The sequence below is a fragment of the Ceratina calcarata genome, unplaced genomic scaffold (assembly GCF_001652005.2).
Source record: "Ceratina calcarata isolate Rehan_Ccalc_2016 unplaced genomic scaffold, ASM165200v1 scaffold92.2, whole genome shotgun sequence".
Classification (NCBI taxonomy): domain Eukaryota; kingdom Metazoa; phylum Arthropoda; class Insecta; order Hymenoptera; family Apidae; genus Ceratina; species Ceratina calcarata.
Window position 1 is genome coordinate 1,069,043 of NW_017180576.1, and position 21,277 is coordinate 1,090,319.

General features: G+C 38.9%; 1 protein-coding gene across 1 annotated transcript in view; it reads left to right on the forward strand.

The window, feature by feature from the left end:
- The first annotated feature begins 231 nt into the window (after positions 1-231).
- LOC108631670 (uncharacterized) overlaps positions 232-21,277 on the forward strand; it is a 176,800-nt gene continuing 155,754 nt past the window's right edge. The window contains exon 1 of the mRNA XM_018035776.2: positions 232-904. The gene's annotated coding sequence lies outside the window, so the exon portion shown is untranslated. The remainder of the gene's footprint in view (positions 905-21,277) is intronic.

A 21,277-nucleotide genomic window follows, 5' to 3' on the forward strand; every position in this document is an offset into this window, starting at 1 on the left:
AAAAGGACAGAGAGGATTGTAGTTAAACAGGATTCGGAGGGTGTAGTGTAAGCGAGAAGCCAACAAAATGCCAGGGAGACGAAGAGGCGACTAGAAAAAGATGATGTCGTTCATTGTCGACGGAAAAGAGAGAGAACGAACGCGAAGTTGCAGGAGGGGTGAGCGTTCGAAGTGCGAAAGAGAGGGCGCCCTGGCGAGCAAGTCGGGACAGTGAGTTTCAGTCACCGCCCGATTCTCGGCGCGCACGGTTTTCAAATGGGTGTTGTTCTCTCGTCTCGAGAATCGCCGATTAACGAGGTCGTTTAAAGGGCGGCCCACGCCGTGTGCGTGTCTATTACAACACGTCTCGAATATTCCGATAACCGCTGACGAAACTGACAGTGATTTATTGTTCTTGTCTTCCGACACTTATCGTCGCGCTACGAGTTGCGAGAAAGTGGCTCAGGTGTCAATTACAGTTGGTTTACGACCGGACCGTTTTATCGAGACGCACGCGGTGCCAAAGGCAGGAAGGTTCGCGTTGAACGTTGTCCACAAGTAATTTACTCCGTCATCAATAAATGCGGCAAGTGACTCTCGGTGAAACATGAAATTCGACCCGTACACCATAGTGATTGACGTGACATAATCTAAGTTTGGAAGTCCGTTCGTCTTTGATCGCTTATGTCGTTGCATCGATAGATTTTAGTGTTCAGTTTGTGAGTGTTAAGTAACATTTCGCGAGACCGTACTCTAATCCGTGAATGTGAGAGTAAAAAATTTTGCTTGATGCGTGAACATTTTTGTATGCAATTGGGTGGTGTTATCTTGGACATCTTTTTGCACACGTTGTGAGAACATCCTCCCAGGAATTCATCGACTTTACTCCGAAATGCACCGGTGCCAAACGTTTAAATGGATTTAGGTAAGTCCAATTCTAAAATACATTATGTGGCTGGCGTTGAATCTGGATAATCCAAGACTTGGAAAGGTTATGTATGCAAAATCCCGTTCGAAATTAATGCGAAATATCAATTCTGGATCTATGTTTTAGATGAACTTTTTTAAACCTATGTGTTAAGAGTAAACGTAATAATCATTTGGACGAAGTTTGGACGAATAATATTTATTTTATCAATTATAATATTTAATAAGTTTGATATATACACAACGTATCTTGCGTTGTATACCGTATAATAGACTAACAGAAAACAAGATTCCGTTTACCCAATAAATGTAAAGGGGAACACACATGATAATTATACGCGTATCGTACAACTCTAACAAGGTTATATGAATTTCATTGATGTAATTTATTAATTATTATATACTTATACACTTCTAAATGATTATATAATTTCAATATTCCGGATGCATTTCATTATAAATGTAATTAAATATTCATTATCAGAGTCAACGAGGCGTACAATTTGATGGCTTAATTAAGTATTGTCTTGTAATATAATTGGAAGTAGTATATAACAATGTGTAGGGTGATGAGCATTTTACTTAAATAGGTCGAAACCTATTAACCGAAAATGAAACACTGCAATGATTCACCTAAATTCATTATTTTCTACAATAATTATATTTCAAATTTTATTGGACAAGATTAATCAACACTGCAATTACCATACTGATTAATAATGTTACGCTACCTTATGAAATTACAGCGTTCTTATTATAAACTTGGTTAATACACATGATAAATGATATTTAACTTAAAAATTCAAACTCCGGAAACAAAACGACAATAAATACTTGCCATGGTAATACTTTCGTTTATCATTGATATTGTACATATATATGTATATCAGACCATTAATTCCAATAGAAGATGGTCTTTACTTTACCGTTTCACTGCCTTCTCCTGTACAAACCAAATACATAATTGACATCGCGATGAGCTTCTCTATTCTTGCAACGAGAATATGGGAGAGTACGCGTTTTTCACGGTAATAGTGGGCCTTTATTTCGTAATAGGGAACTCGACTAAAATTGTTAGTTCCATTATTGTTTATCGAGCATAATAGCGTCCCATTATCTGCGTATTTCTTCCTCAAATGTTTCTACGATGTTTTCGTTGTTCCGTAACACGATACCTAATTTCTGAGAAAACAACCGATATTGGGGGAGGGGGGATGAAGGGAACCGAACCGAAAAGAAGTAAAAATAGAGGAGGAAAACAGGTAGGAAGACAAGAGAAGGTACAGTGTATCTGAAACTGGCGCCCGAGCGAAGGGAGAAACGCTATTTCGCTAATGGAAAGTCAGATCCACAAATCGGCGATGTAGTCGTTTTCATTTCTTTGTGTACTAAGATTGTTTCAACGGCGGGTGACTCTTCGGATTCGGGTCAGCTACTGTATCGAACTTCGATCGATATCGAGCTAGACTTGAAGAGAATTTGGAAAATTGGAATTTTTATCAATGAGCATTACTGACGTTGCATCAAATGTTTTCTGTAGAGGTCAGTCAATGTACAGATAAAGATCAAGCAACCGGATTAGATTTTTTATATGTTGTTGGATACATCATACTGAACAAGTTTGTTTGTTACGAATATCAGCGGTCGATAATAGCTTTTGAGTTATTCATAAGACACTGTTGATACTATACTGGCTTCAATGCTAGTGCAATTATGCACTATACACTATTATATTCGAGGTTATTCAAATGAAGAGGACTGCATGTATGTTACTCGTCATCTCCTAATCCATAGGAAATAAGTTAAACAACGGAGTATCAATAGCTGTCGGCATGCATTGTGAAAAGAACGCATAGAATTGAATGCAGAACGTAAGAAGAGTTTTCCGCGAATATCTCGGAAACCAATGTCGACCGGGAATTTCTATAACGGGAAAAGTTGTTGAGCATCGCCAGCTGAAGGATGTATAAAAAAATTATTGAGATCGGTGAAACTGACTTCCGTCTAGATTTACCTAAGAATCTTTTTGTCGGTCGGTGCGATGCGATTTTCGTCGTGATTTTATGCGAATCAGCGCACGTAAAACAGAGTCGTTCCGTGATCATGAAATATCGTTGAGACTACCGCGACCGTTACTCGTGCGAGAGACGCAAGAAATCTCGATATTTTTCCCTTTACAAAGAGATATGTGCGCAGACAGAGAACGAATGGTGTCCGTAATGCAAAAATATCTGCTTTCCCTCCAATCCCTCTGATTTTCCTTTTTTTACAGTTTCCCAGACTTAAAACACGAGACGCGCTATTCCTTTAATCATCCTCACATAACGAGCACGTGTTTTTTATCTACAAAGCTCGAGAAATTCCGTTTTTTGTTCCGACGCTCGGTTAACTAACATTAATTAATGCACGAAGCCGCGTACATACGTACATCAAAGAATTCCAGATTATCCGGCGGTATTATCCGTATACACGTTTTCAATAAAGTTGAGTCGGACTAAAAGCCACTTGACCCGCTTTCTACGGGAACGAAACAATGTCTGGCTCTCGGTAAACTTTGAGAAAAAAACACTTGGCTCAATGTAAATACTTCCCTGCATTCCGTCGATGTTACCAGCGACCGTACACGTACGCGATTCCGCAAGCGTGTGTGTGATACCACAAAGAGTTGTACATATTCTCTCTCTCTCTCTCTCTCTCTCTCTCTCTCTTTCTCTCTCTGTGCTTGGTGTTGTATGTGCGGTCCCCAATGTCGCTCGCAAACAGCCTGTTGACGTCTTGCGGTTCGATTTAAAAGTTGTTTTCAACGACGAGCAAATCCTGGAATTCTAGTGCTCTGAGGTGCTTTTGAATACGCTATCGTGTCGACAAATATGCGAGCGGCCGACGAAACTATGCACCCTCGAAATGGAGTATTCGAGGAAAATACAGATAACACTTTGTATGTACAACCGTCGGGCAGATACTGCGTTTCGAATGTTTATAGGAATTTGTTGGATCGTCTCAGTCGATCAATTCTGTACGTAGTGATGTATCAATCCAAAAGTGATTTACCAAAACAATACTTTTCTATTGTTCGTCTTCTTTATTTCCACTGTCTCCAGATATCGCATTCATACTTTCAAATATTTTTGGATAGGATATCAATTTTGCACATCTATAGGTTTCTTATTTGTGTTTTTAAAATTCCTTGCAATTTGCTGGATGAACTATCAATTCTTTTCGTAAAATTGTATCAATCTAGAAGTGATTGTGCTTTTTGTCTCCTTTATTTCGACCGGAGATTTCATATTCATATTTCGTGATTTTGGACAATCGATTGGGCTCGTCGATTGCATACAATTTCGCAGTTACGGTAACGTCGTTGCTAGCATTTACCCGGACAAATCGACGGATACGCGGATTTCACGCAGACAAAGATATGTAACATCGAGTTCTGATCAACTCACCGGGTGTGATGCGTTCAAACAATGCGCCTATACAGTAATGCCTATAGACATTAAATTGTGATACATTGATTTATATATGTACAGAGCGTCCGGCGAAGTATTCAATGAACTTCGATCACGTATTTAGCAATTATTTTTATTTGAATAAAAAATGTCATATACCAGAAGTGGGGAACGTGCGTCCTCCTTTATTACTGCCTAATTTGAATGTGGCCTCTAGTGTTAAAAAGATTCCTCACCTCTGTTATAGATTTAATATTATAATATATTAGATTAAGAAAGTTTCATATAGATTTAATATTGAACATTTGAAACAAGTTCTTATTACAATATTCACAAGAATCTTCGAAGTTCCTTGGGAACAGGAATGAGAATCATTGATCGAGTCTCGCAAAGTAAACAGCGAAGGGAAATTTTGAATTCAAGTAAAACTTTTCATTATATCTCACCTTCAACGTTTGATTATTTTAAATGCTACTTTAATGTCTATTTAATTACTTAAGTAAATAGCAAGGAGAGACTGCATTTCCACAGTTCAAAGGGAAAACAGCAAAATGCGAGCTAAAACTGCTAACGCAAAGTGAATTTCTTGCGCACTTTCATATAACTTTTAAATGACATAATTCCATTTCTATTAAACGATAGCAATTCATTTATTATTATAATTTATCATTTATTTCAATCCCCGAAAAGCTTTCTAACACATTCGTTTATATTAATGAAAGTAATCAGACAAAATGCGTGTACCGTTCCGGACGTAACAATTATTCGACATAGTTTATTGGTTATAGCTTGTTCGGATGAATTTTGTTTGTAGCTAAGCTTAAGTACGCTGGGTCACGTACGATTCCTTACATGCATGCCCCGTATTTAGGATATCTCATAAGTTTGCAGATTTCGAAAACTCCAAAAACACATCACGTACTAAAAGAGAAATATTGCGGTGTTTTATTTGGGAGCATATCCGCGTTCATAAGCGTAGGATATATTGTAAATCGTGTAAGCAACTGAGGCATGCTAAGAGTATAAATAAACATTGAAAATTAGCGATTTAATGAATTTTTAAGACAAGACTTCAACTCGTCACTGTCTATATGGAAACAGTAATTTCAGCCATGAATTATTTATTCACAGAATCATGGCTGAAATTCTGTTTTATAATTTGTATCTGCTTTCTTTTATAATGGTTGACAGAAACTTCTGTAAAAGATCTCATCTGTTAGTTATGTACTAAAGTCTGATGGTATATCCATCAGATTTGTTAATTAACAATAAACACTTGATAGTCTCAGAACAGATTTGTTTTCCTAATTTTTGTTTGTATTTTGTATTGTTTAAAAATGTTTAGGTAATGTGTAGCAATAAAAACTATTGCATGATATTGTAGAAACTAGTAAGAGCATCCAAGAATTTTTTGGGGGATTCTGTAAAACCCAATAAGTTAGAAGAAGTTAGATGAGTCAATATACAGACGACGTTAATACAAATAAGTTTGCAGACGGATGGTTAAGTTTCATCGGATTAGATTAAAACGGTCAAATTGGTCTCCCTGTTCGGAGGACAGGCTGTCACACTTCTTGGGAAGTTTCGCTGATAATTAGATGAAAAACTCGTTAACTATTGGAAACTCTTGACACGCCGATAACGTCTTGCGTTTCGATCGTCACCACCCCCTCGTTCCCTTTTTTTCTTCCGTCGATTTTTTCTATCCATTCTTTCGCTCAGCCTCGTCGTTTTCTTTCTTTTACTTCGAGATCGAAGGAACGCTGAGATTTCAACTTTTCCGCCCGGAACTCGGGTGTAATTAAGGGTAACCAAACTCGCAACTTTCTGCTAGCTCTTTGTCGAGAATAATGCGCTCCGGGCCGCTGTGCTTTAAATTGATCGACTGAACGCCTCACCAAATCGTTGCGTCCTGCCTGATTTTTATGAAATCGGCTCATGTTACATACCCCCCTGTTCGTAGAACGTAAATTTCAGTAAAACAAGTGAAAACATTTCGTCGTTTACAATCTCCATTCGTAAATACAATTATGAGCCTATCTAGGAAGCTTGCAAACACTTGCGAATGAGAGTACACAAAGTTCCTTGCGCGATAAACGATGCGCCATCAAGAAAGCATCCATCATCGCTCCGGCTAGGAAGTTTCGCAATGAAACTTCGCGACACATTCGCTCGCGAGGGTATGTCAGGTTGGAGGAAAGACTGGAAAATCGCGTTTGCTGTAAAAATCCCGCACGTAGTCGTCGTTATGAGAATTCCACGGGAGTGGTCCTTTGGCGCGAGGTCTGTGCACAAACCGTTTATGAAATTCCGTCGAAGCGGGACGGCGCACGCGACGACGAATGCGTTAAAAGTTTACAACGTAGCGCGTTTTGGTTAATCGTTACGAATTTTGACAAAATGTTCCCACTCAATATTGTAATGGATACTGAAATTCTAAATGCTGTGACAGAAACTAAATTCCGTGAGATATCGCGCATGTTGTTACGCGCGTAGAAAATACATATATCAGAAAATGGAAGAATACATCCTTTTGTGCATGGTGTTAGTAGCTAACGTGCCTTATAGCATTTTCTTCCTGCGATTTTTTGGTCGCGGTAAATATTTTCAAGTACACGTGGCACGGTTGGATTAAAATCGATTATTGATTCGCCCCGCGTGTTGTGGCAGCCGCGGATCGTTAATGGAACAATAATAGATGCGCGGGTGCCCGTATTACTGACGCATAGATGATAAAATTACACTGGGGTAACTGGGGGTAATTAATGTCCGATAATGGTCGAGGTGGACCCCCGACGTCGGGTTCGTAAAATTATATTCTCGCAAGTTTTACACGACCGATCCACAATGCATAATGTATCGGCCGCGGAGTCATGCATAATTCACGCGTGTTACAAATTATTGCTGGTAATACGAATACCCGACAACACCGAGGCCTCTGTTTCCGTCGCGTTCTCTACTACTGTACTAGCGCCTTCCGTAGTCCAAACAACCGCGCGTAATAGCCCGCGAATGAGCTACGATGCGTGGCGAAATCGTTACTCGACCAAATACAGTCTCTCCCGAAAAGTTGAGCTACTGCGGCTCTACTTCACGTTGTCAATTTACCTTCATTTGTAAAGGAAGTATACGTTTTATCTCGTTTTATATGTCGAATTGTAGGACTCACTGGTACAATGGGTTATCACATAACATTAATTGCAATTCATCGCGTGTTCTGTATCATTTGAGAGTTAATTGCGCTTTGTTTGGGAAGGGCGTCGGGTTTCTAAACGCTAAACACGTAGCGTTTAAATGGATTATGCATCTACTGATGAGACACGTGATTCAAATCAGACATGATTGTTTAACGCGAACTTGAGAGCGAGTGATACTGTAAGTGCGAACTGATACTTAGGTGAGATACATATGTATGCATTTATTTTGGATTTGATTTTTCAAGATTCTCTGTGAGAATGGACGGGTTACCTTCGTGATTTTAACTTTGATTCATACGGTGTACACGCTCGGAATAAACCGGAGTGAGTGTAGCCACATTTTGGGATTTAGTTCTCCAGGAAGTTGTCATGAAGGGAGACGAGGCACGTCCGCTGCAAACTGTAATCAGTTTATCAAGTATCATTACCCATCATGCAACTCGGCTTCTATGTATTATTCGAATCACGAGAGTAGTCGCGCGTTTGCGAGAAACGTTCAGTAACATTAGATAATTTAAAAACGTTTTTGCATTTAAATTTGAAAATGACATGGAAATTTTCTGCAATTTATATAACAATTTCATGTCTTAAATGGATTGTGTTCTTTGCATGACAACTTCGGTTCTGGAGCAGAGCTTATTTATTCGCAGTTTTTAGAAAGAATAATTCTGATTGGTGGACGAAAATGTGACAATAATAGAAAATCTGAAAGGGAAGTTCGTCGCGCCCTTGCTATCACCTGAGTCTTTTCAAATTAACAAGAAGTATGGAACGTGAGAGATGGAATTGCTATCAAGTATCGTACTTTAAGCATTGCCCTCGTTCTACTATCTTTTGTATCGCGTACAAGATCAACAACAGAAAACGCGTTACGAAGTAAATCAGAGTCTCTCCATTGCCGGTGCTCGAAACATTCTCCGTCGAACGCAACTAAGCACTCCGTGCCACGCTGGCAAATAGTGCACTTGAAATTTCAATCCGTACATTTACCAGCTTCTCGTCGGAACACAAACATAAACCCGGGGAAACGCGAACAGGGCACAAACAACAACCGGTCAAGTACCATTAAGCTCAATAAATTCATCTATATTGTGCTTCCTGCTTGGCTACCGGCAAAAATTCAGTCACTATCATTTAATGAAAAACAAGTACATAGTTTCTCTAAATTTGCTGTTTTTTTTTTAGTGCAGTTTGGTTTCACTGTTGGGAGTCAATTTGTACATTTATTTATTGATGTATTTAAGACAAGCGTTCTATATATTTACCATTGAGTAGACGTATTTTAACTGAAATTCATTTTCCAAGAATTTATTATATATTTTTCAATGAATTAAGTATTATTTTAAGTGATATTCCATTTCTTCTAATTCGAACGAAATGATCGAAATTCGATCTTTCGAATTTTGATTCATCGGAGACTCGAAACGTGTTCGATTCCTGTTAAATTTCTTTCATCAGCCACAACGAACTCATTCGTCAGTGAGAGGACAGGTTTAATCGGACAGTCGCGGAATTATTCGGCCCCGGGTTATCCCCAGTCGCGGTAATATTTCGGTTCTCAGCGGTGGCCGAGCGAGCGAGGTTTGCAGCGCAAGCAGACCAAAACGCTGCGGGAAAGCCGGGTCACGCTCGGGATTTATCGCCACGTACTTCTTACCAACGAGCCGCACATTTTGAGCGCGTGTGCGCTATCATTTCCCATGTTCTTATAAAGCCGGCGGGGGAGAAACTTCTTGGCCGGTATTTATAAGGGATCGCGTTCGTTTCCCCGGCGAAAAACCCGGATAGAACGTAGCTACACCGGAAAGTATACATAAACTCGGTGAACTTTACGCGATCACGCTGGATGCCATTTTTCGAATGTTCGTTCATATCGCGGAGTTATTATACCTAATGTGATTGTTGAATATTACACACTAACCATTTTCATTTGTTTCAATGAGTTTTCTCCGTATTGCCGGGTTATTGTATTTACTGGCCCGTTTCATGGTTACCAACTAGTTGGTCCGCTTGAATGTAAATTAATGCGGATGCGCGTGGTTGTTATTGACGGATCGGTGACTAGCGTTCAAATGTAAATACGCGTACATAGTTGCGAGTATTCAATGACAGAGGAATCGTTCATAGAGTAAGATTTTTGATCCTAACATCTATTTTACCTCAGGATGACATCGTGTTATTTTTGTTAGCGGCAATTATCAGGTTGATACGAAACCTTTTTTCATATGATGAGTTACTATTTGATGTTGGACAGATAAAAATTATGGATTCTGTAATAGTATGCGATGCACGAAAGAACTTCAAATCCAGATTGCAAATCGGGCTAGTATCCGTCTTGAAGCGAAGGAATTTCTGACCGAACGGAAGCGTTCCAGCACGTCCGCTGCATAAAGCTCTTGATAAAGTCTTAAATAACCGGTACGTTCGTCGGCAACGGAGTGCTTAACTTCCTTAGGTTGTTGAATTTTACAGATTAAGAACGTTTCGTACACGTTGTGCGTTCTGTTCGTTCGGACGAAGGTTGGAAGCGGAAATCTCGTAAATAGACTTTAATGATTCGTTAAGTCGACGTAAAGCAGATTGACTGAATTTCTGGAGGAAAACACTGATTGATCTCAAATCGAATTTCGCGTAGAACATGTTTTATTATGTATGATGAATCTTAGTATTGAAATAGGATATAAAGTCACTCTTTGTAGAACTTTCCAATAAAATCAAGTAACTATAACATGGTTTTTAAATTTATAATAATTTAGAAGGGGTATTAACGAAATATTACATAAATGATAATGCCTGACTCTGAGATGGAACTCGCGAATTAGTCTGGGAAGCGTTCGTATTCGTAGTTCTTCGTCCGTGCTATCGTCGAATTTTCACATACTAATTTAAGCAGCCGCCCAGCTAGCGGTTGCGAATTCGTGTGCTTTTGAAGGGAATCCAGTTGAAAAAAAGAAGAGGTTGAAAGTAAATTCACGGGAACCGGTCCGTGGAACGGTTTAGAAGCGAAAAGAGGCTGATAACGTAGACGGCGGTGGTACGCCTTGGAAGAGCTCGTTCCGCGGTCTGATAATAATTCGTTTCACGTACTTAGTTTTCGTAGCTGCGAATGGTAACCCGGATTACTCTGCCAAGCTCCCGACCACATGCCCCTCGGAATTCACGCCATACACATGTGCCAGTTTAAGCTTCTCGACTACTTAGACTTCCATTTTACAAGTTCCGTCACCAGCGGTCTTTTACTCCTCGGTCAGTACACTCTCGAGCACTCCAAGACTCTGCGCACCCGTCTCGGAGACTCAGCTCCTTAACTTTTTAACCAAAGAACGAAGATAAATTAATTCGTCTTGAAAGAATTCTCCTTCTAGTTTTGTATAAATTGTTAACTCATTTCAACACTGCTTGTCATAAACATTCTAGTACAATTCAATATCAGCCTTGACAATTTCTACTTGCTAAGAGAGGAAAGCAAAGTCAAATATTGTAGTATTTAATTGTTGGTTGTAATATTCTGAAACAAAATATTCATCACTTTAGGCAATAGCTGTATTGTATTACTTTTAATTAAACCATCATATTATAGGTTTCACTAGTTGTAGCTTTGGAAATGAATCTATAATTGATACCCGATAAAATACCCGATATTCTATAGAAATTAAATTTTTTGTATTTTACATACATTTTATATGCATCAACCTAATACTTGATTAAATATTCTGATCTATAACCATGCGAAGCGTCCAAATGCGGCAACGCGGAAAAGTAAACAAAGAGATTTTTCTAGAATTTCGAACGAATTACCTCGGCTGAATATTCTAAAAGGGGTGGAAAATAGAAGGAGAGAAGTCAACGGAAGATAGCTGCAGCGTATCGACGGAATATTGCGTCTTCGCCTGTCACGATAAGAGCGACTCTGATCGACCGAAGTCCCCCGCTGGAAAGTTTGAAAAGAAGCTTTTGAGTTGCATTCTACCGAGCCGCAATATCGTCTTCGCGGAGGCAGTTACGAATAGACATGCGAGGATCGGAATTAGGGTCGTTTCGATACAAAATGCACAAAAGTAAACGGGAGACGGTGGAAACGAACAGCTTTAATCAAATAAAGCTACAAAGGCGGCCGACTTTGGGAAACGTATTCAAAGAACGGAGTTGAAAATAAAGAAACTCGTCGATGTATGAATAAATAATTTAGTCGTATAGGGAAAAGCATTTCCAATAATCCTGCATTTCTTGATTAAAAATTTAATCTACATATACTTAATATGAGAGGACGTTCACGTAATTACATCATTAACGTGAACATGTATATGCATTATTTTTCTGGTCGTTATAACCAAACTTGTAAATCAATGAGAAGTACCATTATCTTTTATTTATTGATTTTGCTATTGACTCTTGGATATTGAATTTTGGTTTGATACAATGCAGGAATATATCCGCTGAAGGAGAATTATAGGAAATGTAATATCAATTAGTATATGAGCTATCGTTTCAATTACCGTAACAAATTTTGCATCACCCATTATATGAAACATTGTACTAAATACTCCATTAAGTATTACAATATTCATAATATAAAATATTGCATTAATTTTGATCTGATCCGGCAAGATGCTCGAGGGGTAATACAAATCACTGGCATCAATTTAATTAATTTATTTCGTACTCAATCTGCATAAAAGCAAGAGCAGAAAAGATTGTCAGAACACTAAGATTGAAGAGGAGATTGAACTCTGATTCTAGTGAGGCAGGTTAGGGAGACAGACGCGGGAAATTTAATGGCAGGCGGTGAGAAATTAAAAATGCCTCGTGGGCTTGCCGGTAAATAATCTTGGGGAATGTTTTGTGCGTGGCGAGATCACTCTCGCGATGTTTCGGCCTCGCTAAATGAAGAGGAGAGAGAAAAAAAAAAATTTACACTCGGCATCCCGCCGGTCGAGCTCTTCGCCAGAGAATAGAGATTCCCGGGTTCGTTCCACGGGTGGAACCACCAACCTGTTCTAATCGTCGAAGTAAACGCTTCGCTGATTTATTCACCGATTCCATTACCCGTGATCATGGTACCCGCATTGCGTGGATGTTTAAATATCCTTGGACTACACCGCTAATTAATTTTTTACTGCAAATCGCGCAGCGGAATCCACAGAAATTATGTAGAGTATACCGTAGATCACTGGCGGACATAAACCGTCTCTTCTTGAGCATGAATATCGTATAATATGAGAACGAGTTTAAACGTTACCGAAAATGGAAAGCTGTCAGGAGCAAACATTATGATCTACCGCGCCTGTAACGCGATACGTAGAACGTTGCTTTTCAGCGTGAAAACAAATTTGCTCTTAGCTGTTAGACGTTGGGAGTTCTCAGACGTTGGAACATTAGACACAGGAAAGAAAATTCTCACGTAAAATTAGAAGGCGATTGAATTTCGAGTCCGACCTTTTGTTCCACGGAGTGTAGCGATCTTTAGTAACATAATTTCGATACGCTGGTTCGACTTATCAAAAGCAAGCTGTACATGGTCCATTTACCAGTCTTCTTAGCCTCCTAGCTAGCTTCTCTACCTCCGTGATATCCTTATTACACAGCCAGCGTCGAAGTTACTGCTAGTTAGTTAAACCTCAAACTCTATTACGTAGTCGAATGGCGTTGCAGCGAAGGAACGAGAAATGATGAAGGAGACGTTTTCGTCCCGTACAAACGAACGAGGTATCGTCATTGTCACGAAGGATTCTCATTTCCTTCGTTTCCCGATAATAATTCGGGCGGGGGGAGTGAAAGAAGGTTTCCTACGACGAACAGACAGAAAGAGAAAGACGCTCGTGCGCAAATATTGACCATCTCTCGACAGGGTAAGAAGGACGAATTTCCTGCTGAACAATACTTACTTCTTCTCCCGAGTTCTCTAGCGTTATCGGGCCCCCGGTGTTATAACAAAAGGAGCCTCGTTCCTCGTTTCCCGTCGACACTTGGCGAGGAGCTATGTATAATAAGAGATGGTGTTAATACCTCGCAGAAAACTTACCCTCCATTTCCTGATATGTCACACGAATCGACTTTCTTATTACTCGTGACTAGACTGTGGATTTTATGGATTTGTCGATATGTACATAGAAATATTCGTCGTGTACAATAATACTAAACGGTGAGTGAAATGTGAATATCACATGTTTCAATGATAAAAATATTCATTCTGAAATTCATTTTGCTAACTGGTACCATAAATATTTAATTTTGCATAAAAATTCACAGTCTATGGATTACGTTTTCGTTCGAGTTCTGTCAACTCTATTTTCTAATAAGATCTCAGTAAAAAGTAATAAGCCAGACATTGGGTTGGTAAAATTAAAATATAGACCACAGAATTTCGGATAGATATTGGTTTAATACATGGTAAGGCATGATATTGGTTAAAAAGATGAGTTTTATATAAAATATACCGCAATATATATTCGACTTCTGATATTCTGTATATTTTTATACAGAATATCAGTTTACATTAAATTTTCCTGTATCTGCCGCAAATTCGCAGTCCAGTTGTATGAAATAGTTCAGGATCACAGCTTCAAGTTCCTCTCTAATTGACATTTAAATTGTAACTCGGTCTCGTTATTGGGTACGGTTTCCGACTATACCAAATTGGAGTAGATTAATTTACTTGAAGCGTCGATTTTCGTTACTGAAACGACGCGACGACGCGACGTATGTGTGCGCTCGCACGGGATGATCAAGATCGGAACGAACGGATGGCTCCCATATAGTTTTCGCATAAATTCTTTTAACCCGAGGAAATTGCTGTTTTCCTCTGGCTTCTACCTTCATCTTCCTGTCGCCCTGTCGAAGAGAGATATGCTAATAGTCAGTGCTCCTTTCATCGCGTTGCGAGTAAATCTCATCGAACCTCCGCGCTACTCTTGCGCGTAGATAAATTTCAGAGGCCTTCCTGCTTATTGTGCAATGGGATTATGTTGATATTTATTAATGCAAGTGTTCGAAAATAGAGCGAAAATCGTACTTACAATTTAAGTAATTTTATGCCAAAGTAAGTATGTTCTGAGAGAAATGAACACGTATTGAATTAAAGTCTGAATTTTCCAAAAATACTTGTCGACCCTAAATACATATTTTTGGCCAATTTTGTGGACAACTGATGTTCTGCCTTATTATATCCTTAAAGTCACACAAAGCAGGAAACCAAGAACTACATTGTTCGATAGGTCTCGTATATCTAGTCTGTGATGTGACTTTATCAGGCAAATCTCGAAAAGTCACGTGACTGCTCTAACTTTAATATATACTGCGAGAGCATCCAACAACGATCGAAGTTTCATTCAGCATGAAAGTAACGCGTTTATCATTTTCGCGGAACGATAAAGGACTCAATAGGAACGATTCGTTCAGCTGGCAGAAATTTCGCATAGGAAAATGTAGAAGAAGCTTCCTGCACGAGTTGCGAGAGGAATATTTAACGTCTGAATTATTTCGATATAGTATATTTCCCGTTGACAGACTTTGTTCCTGTTCGTTGTCGAGTTCGCGGACCCGTATATATCTTCGCCGTGTAGCAAACCACGGGAAGGATTCGATAACTCCGTTCGAGCGTGAACTCACGATTTTCTGCGAACTCGGGAAACCGAAGTTCGAGTACCGTATTATCTTCGTTATATTAATGCAAGCTGATTTCAAAGTTGAGCGCGTCAACTCCTCTCGGGTGCCGGGTTCCACTTGCTGCTGCACACGTACACGATTCGGGTCTGGCGCAAGTTCGACCTGGTCCCTGGATATAATGTCGCCCAGATAAGACTAATGTAAGTTGAGTCACGTAGCCTCCCGACACATTGAGGTATCTCCACTTGGAGACGTTCATGAGTTTGCCATTGTTGGGTAGCGTTCAATCGTTTGTATCGTTTCAGATAAAAGTATGTAGCGCAAAGAATTGTCACTCGACATTAGTGCAGCAGTATTAAATTGTCCTAAAAATTTGTTTCGCTCTTTGTATAGGATATTTTTTTTGTTAATTATAATCAGTCAACTATTGTACCAATTAGTATATCAACCACTGTATGAAATATTGTATCAAATCTTACAAGAATTATTATATGACATTGTATTAATCTTTATTATAATATTTGACTCGCAGTCAAATTGAACAGGGTAAGGTAAAATTTCCAAATGCATATGTGGATTATTTTAATATTGTGATCAAAGTGATGGTAAACACTGAGGTCACAAACAATAGATAAATCGCATTGTCGAAGTTTACTTAGTTATCAAATAGCTAGAAAGTACGATTGAACATACAGGGTGTTTGCGAAATCGTGGTACAACCGGCGAGGGGATGATTCCTCATATAAAATCTAGTCGAAAACAAGGAATATAGTCTTTTCATACGGGGTCGTCAACACCCTGTGTAATTAATAGGGCGAGTAATTACGTTCCTAATTATTACGTATGTTTGATTTGGTGAGAAATTGACAAAATATTATCCAAAATATAACGGGTATAGAAGCTTTGAAATTTGCAACTGTTTGATTTGCTTGACGGATTAGGCTAGTTTAATATTTTAACGTTCATCATTGGTCGACGCGCGTCATACAAATTGAAATATCAACCGATCAACGTTCGGTACATGTATACTGTATACTGTGTAGCTTTGCAACGAGTATAGTTAACGAGAGTAATTTGTAACGAGTCACTCGTCTTTCTCCGTGTCATGCGAAAGAGATTAAACCCGCGAAGCGGATTTCGGATTGTTTGAAAATTTTCAATGCGCTCGAAACGATTTATCATTCCGCACGATGAGTCGTTATACATCCGGGTTTGTCCAATTATTTTTTTTTTTATACCACTAGTTCTGATCCTCTCGTTGAACGGTCGATTTAAAAAAAAAATTAGAGATCGTATCCGTTGTCGTAAATGCTACTCAGAACAATTCAATCTAGTTTAACAGCTTTATGAGCGAACGAAAAACTATTTAAGCAGTTTCGGATATGACTACAGAATCGTTCCCAAGTCTTCGAACTTGTTGCAACAAAATGTTTTAAACGGAATCACCGGCAGCGCGAACGGACATAGGAACGAATCAAGTTCGATCAGTCATTCGGAAAGTTTTCGACTTGGCAAGCCGAAACGGTTCGCCGACGGATCTCATGATAGTTCTATCGAGTTTCTTCTCGGTGTACATGAGAAGAGGATGCATCAGGGATCGCGGTAAAAAGCGGTGAAAAGGGAGCCGATTTGAAAGTAACCGATTTACAGTCAAAGTAGTATGAGATCCACAGTTTGGAATTGTGAGGGTTTCAAACGAAACTTCGGTTCGTCAGTTTCTTCCGTCTTCCGGTTTATGTTAGAAATCACTACCAATCTACCGTGAACGTTCTGCAAGAACTAAGAAAATTCTTGGAGATATAACATTAAGGGGGAGTGATTACTTTTTGGTCATATCAGTTTAATACTTTAACCATAAATAAAAGTCGATGTTAGGAACATACATGCATAGAATGTTTCGTTTCGGGGCCCTGACGTTGACATGAGATTGCGATGATCAATTAACGCCTTCAATGTATGTAGAGTGTAGAGTAGACGCCGAATGAACAATAAAGAAAGTTTTAGATTTTAGATTATAACTGGTAACAGTTTACGTTTATTTTTTCATCGATAATTCAATTTCAATTACACAACTCACTGCTGAAGTTACGTGACGTAGTGTAAATTGAAAATGAGCATTCGTATTCGCTTAACGAGCGTTTTTGATAACAACTTGCGGCGCACGGGCCGCTAATTAAAATTCAGCGAGCGCAGCGTAGCAAATAAGCAGCAACGAACTCAAAAGTAAATTGCTTCCGTTAGCCAATGATCTTGTTAACAGTGTTGTTGCCCGATTAAAAGTATGCGTTTACGTTTCGTCGTGTTTGCTCTTATCGTGAGGGTGAGTGGACTCGTTCAGCTCCTCTGGAGACGAGAACATCGATCGGTATATTCTGTGCATTACCTTAATTGTTATGCAAACCGTGAGTAGATATATCAATAAAAGGAAAACAAGATAGTATTCAATTGGCAGGTATACAGGTAGAAGTCAACTTCTTCGCTTTCAATGAGTTTTTTAATGTTACTGGGGACGTTATTCTGAACAATTTTTACTCTTATCTCTAATTTTTCTGATCCTGAAGACCATATTAAAAAATTACTGAAATCGAAGTGATCTTTCTTTGGTTAATATTAGTCATTGTTTGCTCTTTTTGACCTCGGCCACTGTCTTTACTACTATTAATTATATATCTTAAATATCGAGTAAAAGTTTTTAAGAAATAAGATTTAATTCTTGAACTTACAATTAGTGCTAGTAAGGTGAAATACGTAAATGTTTCGTTGGTTACACGTTCTTAGGTGTTAAAAATGTATGGATTACTGTCCTTATTTTATAAATTTATAGTACTCTTATACAGAGTGAGGCATTAACTATTGCCACCTACATAATACGTAGTCTAATATCAAGGGACGCGTTGATCCACAGTTATTTGGGCGAGCCTATGGAATATCTCGTCATTCTTGATACATTTTTTACGACAGACAGGAAAAGAAAGTTTTATCGTATTTATTATATTAATGGAAATGTAAAAAATCTATCTCTGTACGATGAATCAAAACGTATAGTAGTTCCATAATTGCCAATTCGATCGGCTGGGCGGAGAGCATCCGGTCTCGCACAATGCGATCCGCATTCAATTGCATAATAAGCATCATATGCAGCAAGCGGCATCGGGTTCCGCCACGTGCAAGCACCGTATCGGAAATCTCGAGGAAGTGCGGCCACCCTCGGCTGTTGGGATTCATTTAAAATGGAAATGGGATACTGGGTGGCCCACCCCGAACCATTGACAATCGGTTTCCTATCTTCTCTCTCCCTCTCTCTCTCTCTCTCTCTCTCTCTCTCTCTCTGTCTAGTATCGACTGTCCAGCTTAGCGTGAACACAGTGGGCAGCCAAATACTGTTACCGACAGCTTCGTTCCGACCATGTCCATAATTAGATATTAATTCCGGTTTGGAATAATCTTTGTTGGTTTGCGGATATGTAACTGTGTGCTCGCTGTTCAGCACTGTTGACAAATTTTGAATGTGATGAAGCAGGAAGAGAAGGAATGCAAATATCAATGGCAAACTCTCTTAGGCGGTGGACATACAGAATGAAGGCAAACTTCAATATCAGTATATGAAAATCAGAGTATGAAACACAGTTTTATTTAGATTAATAAAAATTAAAGAAAGTGATGTTATTGGAAATATTCCATGATTTTAGGTGGCATTAATAATACGTTTCTTGTTGAACGGATATTAGTATCGTGGTTTCATTAATTTTTTCGGCGAACCAGCTTCCGGTGTCTTCAGATCGCACTGCTCATCGGCACGAGAACGCAGCGGCGTAATTGGAAAGTCGGCCGATGTTTGATGAAAGAGCGAACGTCTTTCTCCTTTGATCGGAGCTACGTGAGCGTCCGACCAGAAGTGGGTTTTATCCATTGTCCCTTTTACTTTTTTCGTGCCGCGTTAACACCATCGGGCTCCGTAATTATAATTGCGTCCTCGTGGCAGAGATTTGGGACCCGACACGTCCAAGCCAATGTAAAGGAGTCGTCGATCGGCCTTTTAATCCCCCAAGTGGTTCAATCTAAAACCCCGTTACCTTTTTAATACTTTTATGTTCAGACTTTTTACTTTGATGATCCTCTCTAACTTGATATTACAAGACTGTAAAAGGAGATAAGAAGGAATTTCGCGTGGAAAATTGCGATGGATAGATCAGGCTAATCGTAAGCACTGGATTTTGCTTGTAACGAGAAGATTAACTTTGCGGGATACGCTGCTTATGGTCTAAATATTTCAATTGTAACTTCTCATTTATTATTTTAAATGATAGAAATGATAAAAGAGAAATTATGATTGCAAATTTATGTATCTTAATTCATTCGGTAATTGAGTGATTGTACTTTTTATATGTTGAAATTATTTTATAATATTCGGTTTTATATAGCAATTTCATAAAAAATTTATGAAGTAGACATTTCATTGGAAATCCAAATATTTGGACTATTATACTGATTGGGAAATTACAACGAGATACGAAGCTAGTGTAATTTCAATACATTTCTTTTCACATCTTTTTCTTTTCTATAAATACAATTTTTTTTTATAAATACAAAAAAAGCCCAGTGCATGCACTTTGAAAACGTTGAACAAATTACATTGTTCTCTTTTTAAGCTCGAACGTACCACAATGACGATACACAAAGACTGATGAAACAATTGCGAGGCATGAGAGGAATAGGTACCTCGGAAATCACTGTTTTAGGCAACTGATACAAGCGCAAATTCCGTGAGTTAGCTGTAGGCTGCGGCCGTTGGCGGAATTTCGCGTTGTTCCGACCACGTGACTGTTCACCGATGTAATTAGCGGCGTGATAAGCAAATACTTTCGTCGAGACTGTATGAGCGAGAGGCCTGTGTAATGGACGCGTTGGATTCATCGGTCGGACGTACGCCGTGGCGTACTGCCTATGGCAAATCCTGTGGCTCGGCAGGTCGTGTTGCTTCCGTCTCGAAATAATTCCAGGAGGTTTCGTTTCGTAACGGGTAAATGAACGAATTTTAATTAAGGCATGCGGAAAGCCAGATAACAGGAATGGGAATTGAACAAGCAGAAACGTCAAGATAAAAATGGTCGACCGCGTGGACCAACGGTTGGAGGTATGCATAATCGAAAAAAATGAAATGAAATAAGATATTGATTCCTCAGCGAGTTTTACTCTATTCGGTTGTTTTCTTTACTTCTGCTTTTTATCGGGTCCGCGAAATTTATACCGGGTTAATATATTAGATTGGTACGTATGAAGCCTCGTTTTTTTCTGAGGTTTCCATTTTCCAATCAAAAAATGCCTGTCTTGTATTATCTGAATCTATTATTATATCTTCAATTAAAAACGTAATAGTTTGGAGTTTATCAATAACATTTATAATTTCGATTTGTATGTAAAATGAAACATTTATATGCAAATATTTCTTTGACGGAGTGTGTAGAAGTAATTGACAAATTGTTTGAATTAAACACATGATACACGTGTATTTCACGAGAACGTCTGTTACGTTTGAAGAAGATAATATTTCAAATGCACCAACCTAGTATTTCAAAGCATGGACAATTAGCAAGAATTATGGAAACATTTCTTTTTCTCTTAATCTATTGTTCTCATACTTAGTGGAAGAATTAGTTGAAATTGTTACGGCGAAATTGTCTTTGAATTCTGCAATGTGTATAATAAATTGGATAAAGGAAAGTATTGGTTTTAGCTCATTTTCTCGCGCGAATACTGTGAACGCGTTCAGCGCAAAAAGGGAGGCTGGTAGTGAACGTTCCTTTTGATAAAGTAACGTGTAACGAGCAGGAAATTTCGATCAACGAGGCCCACGAGATGATCGATTCGACGGAATCGGTACGAATCCCTCTGTGATTAACAGCTTGGACGGATCGGCCGGTGTCCAATTCACCAAATTATTTTTCCAATCGTTCACAATTTATTCAATGCGACTCGACTCGAATTGTCCGTCCTAACGAAATCACTGTAATCGCTGCCGGCCGGTCAAATGAAAGATTTCATGTTTTAATTAAACTTAAAATTCCCTGCGTTGCAGTTCCAATGCATACATAGGTATGTATGTATGTATGTACGTATGAC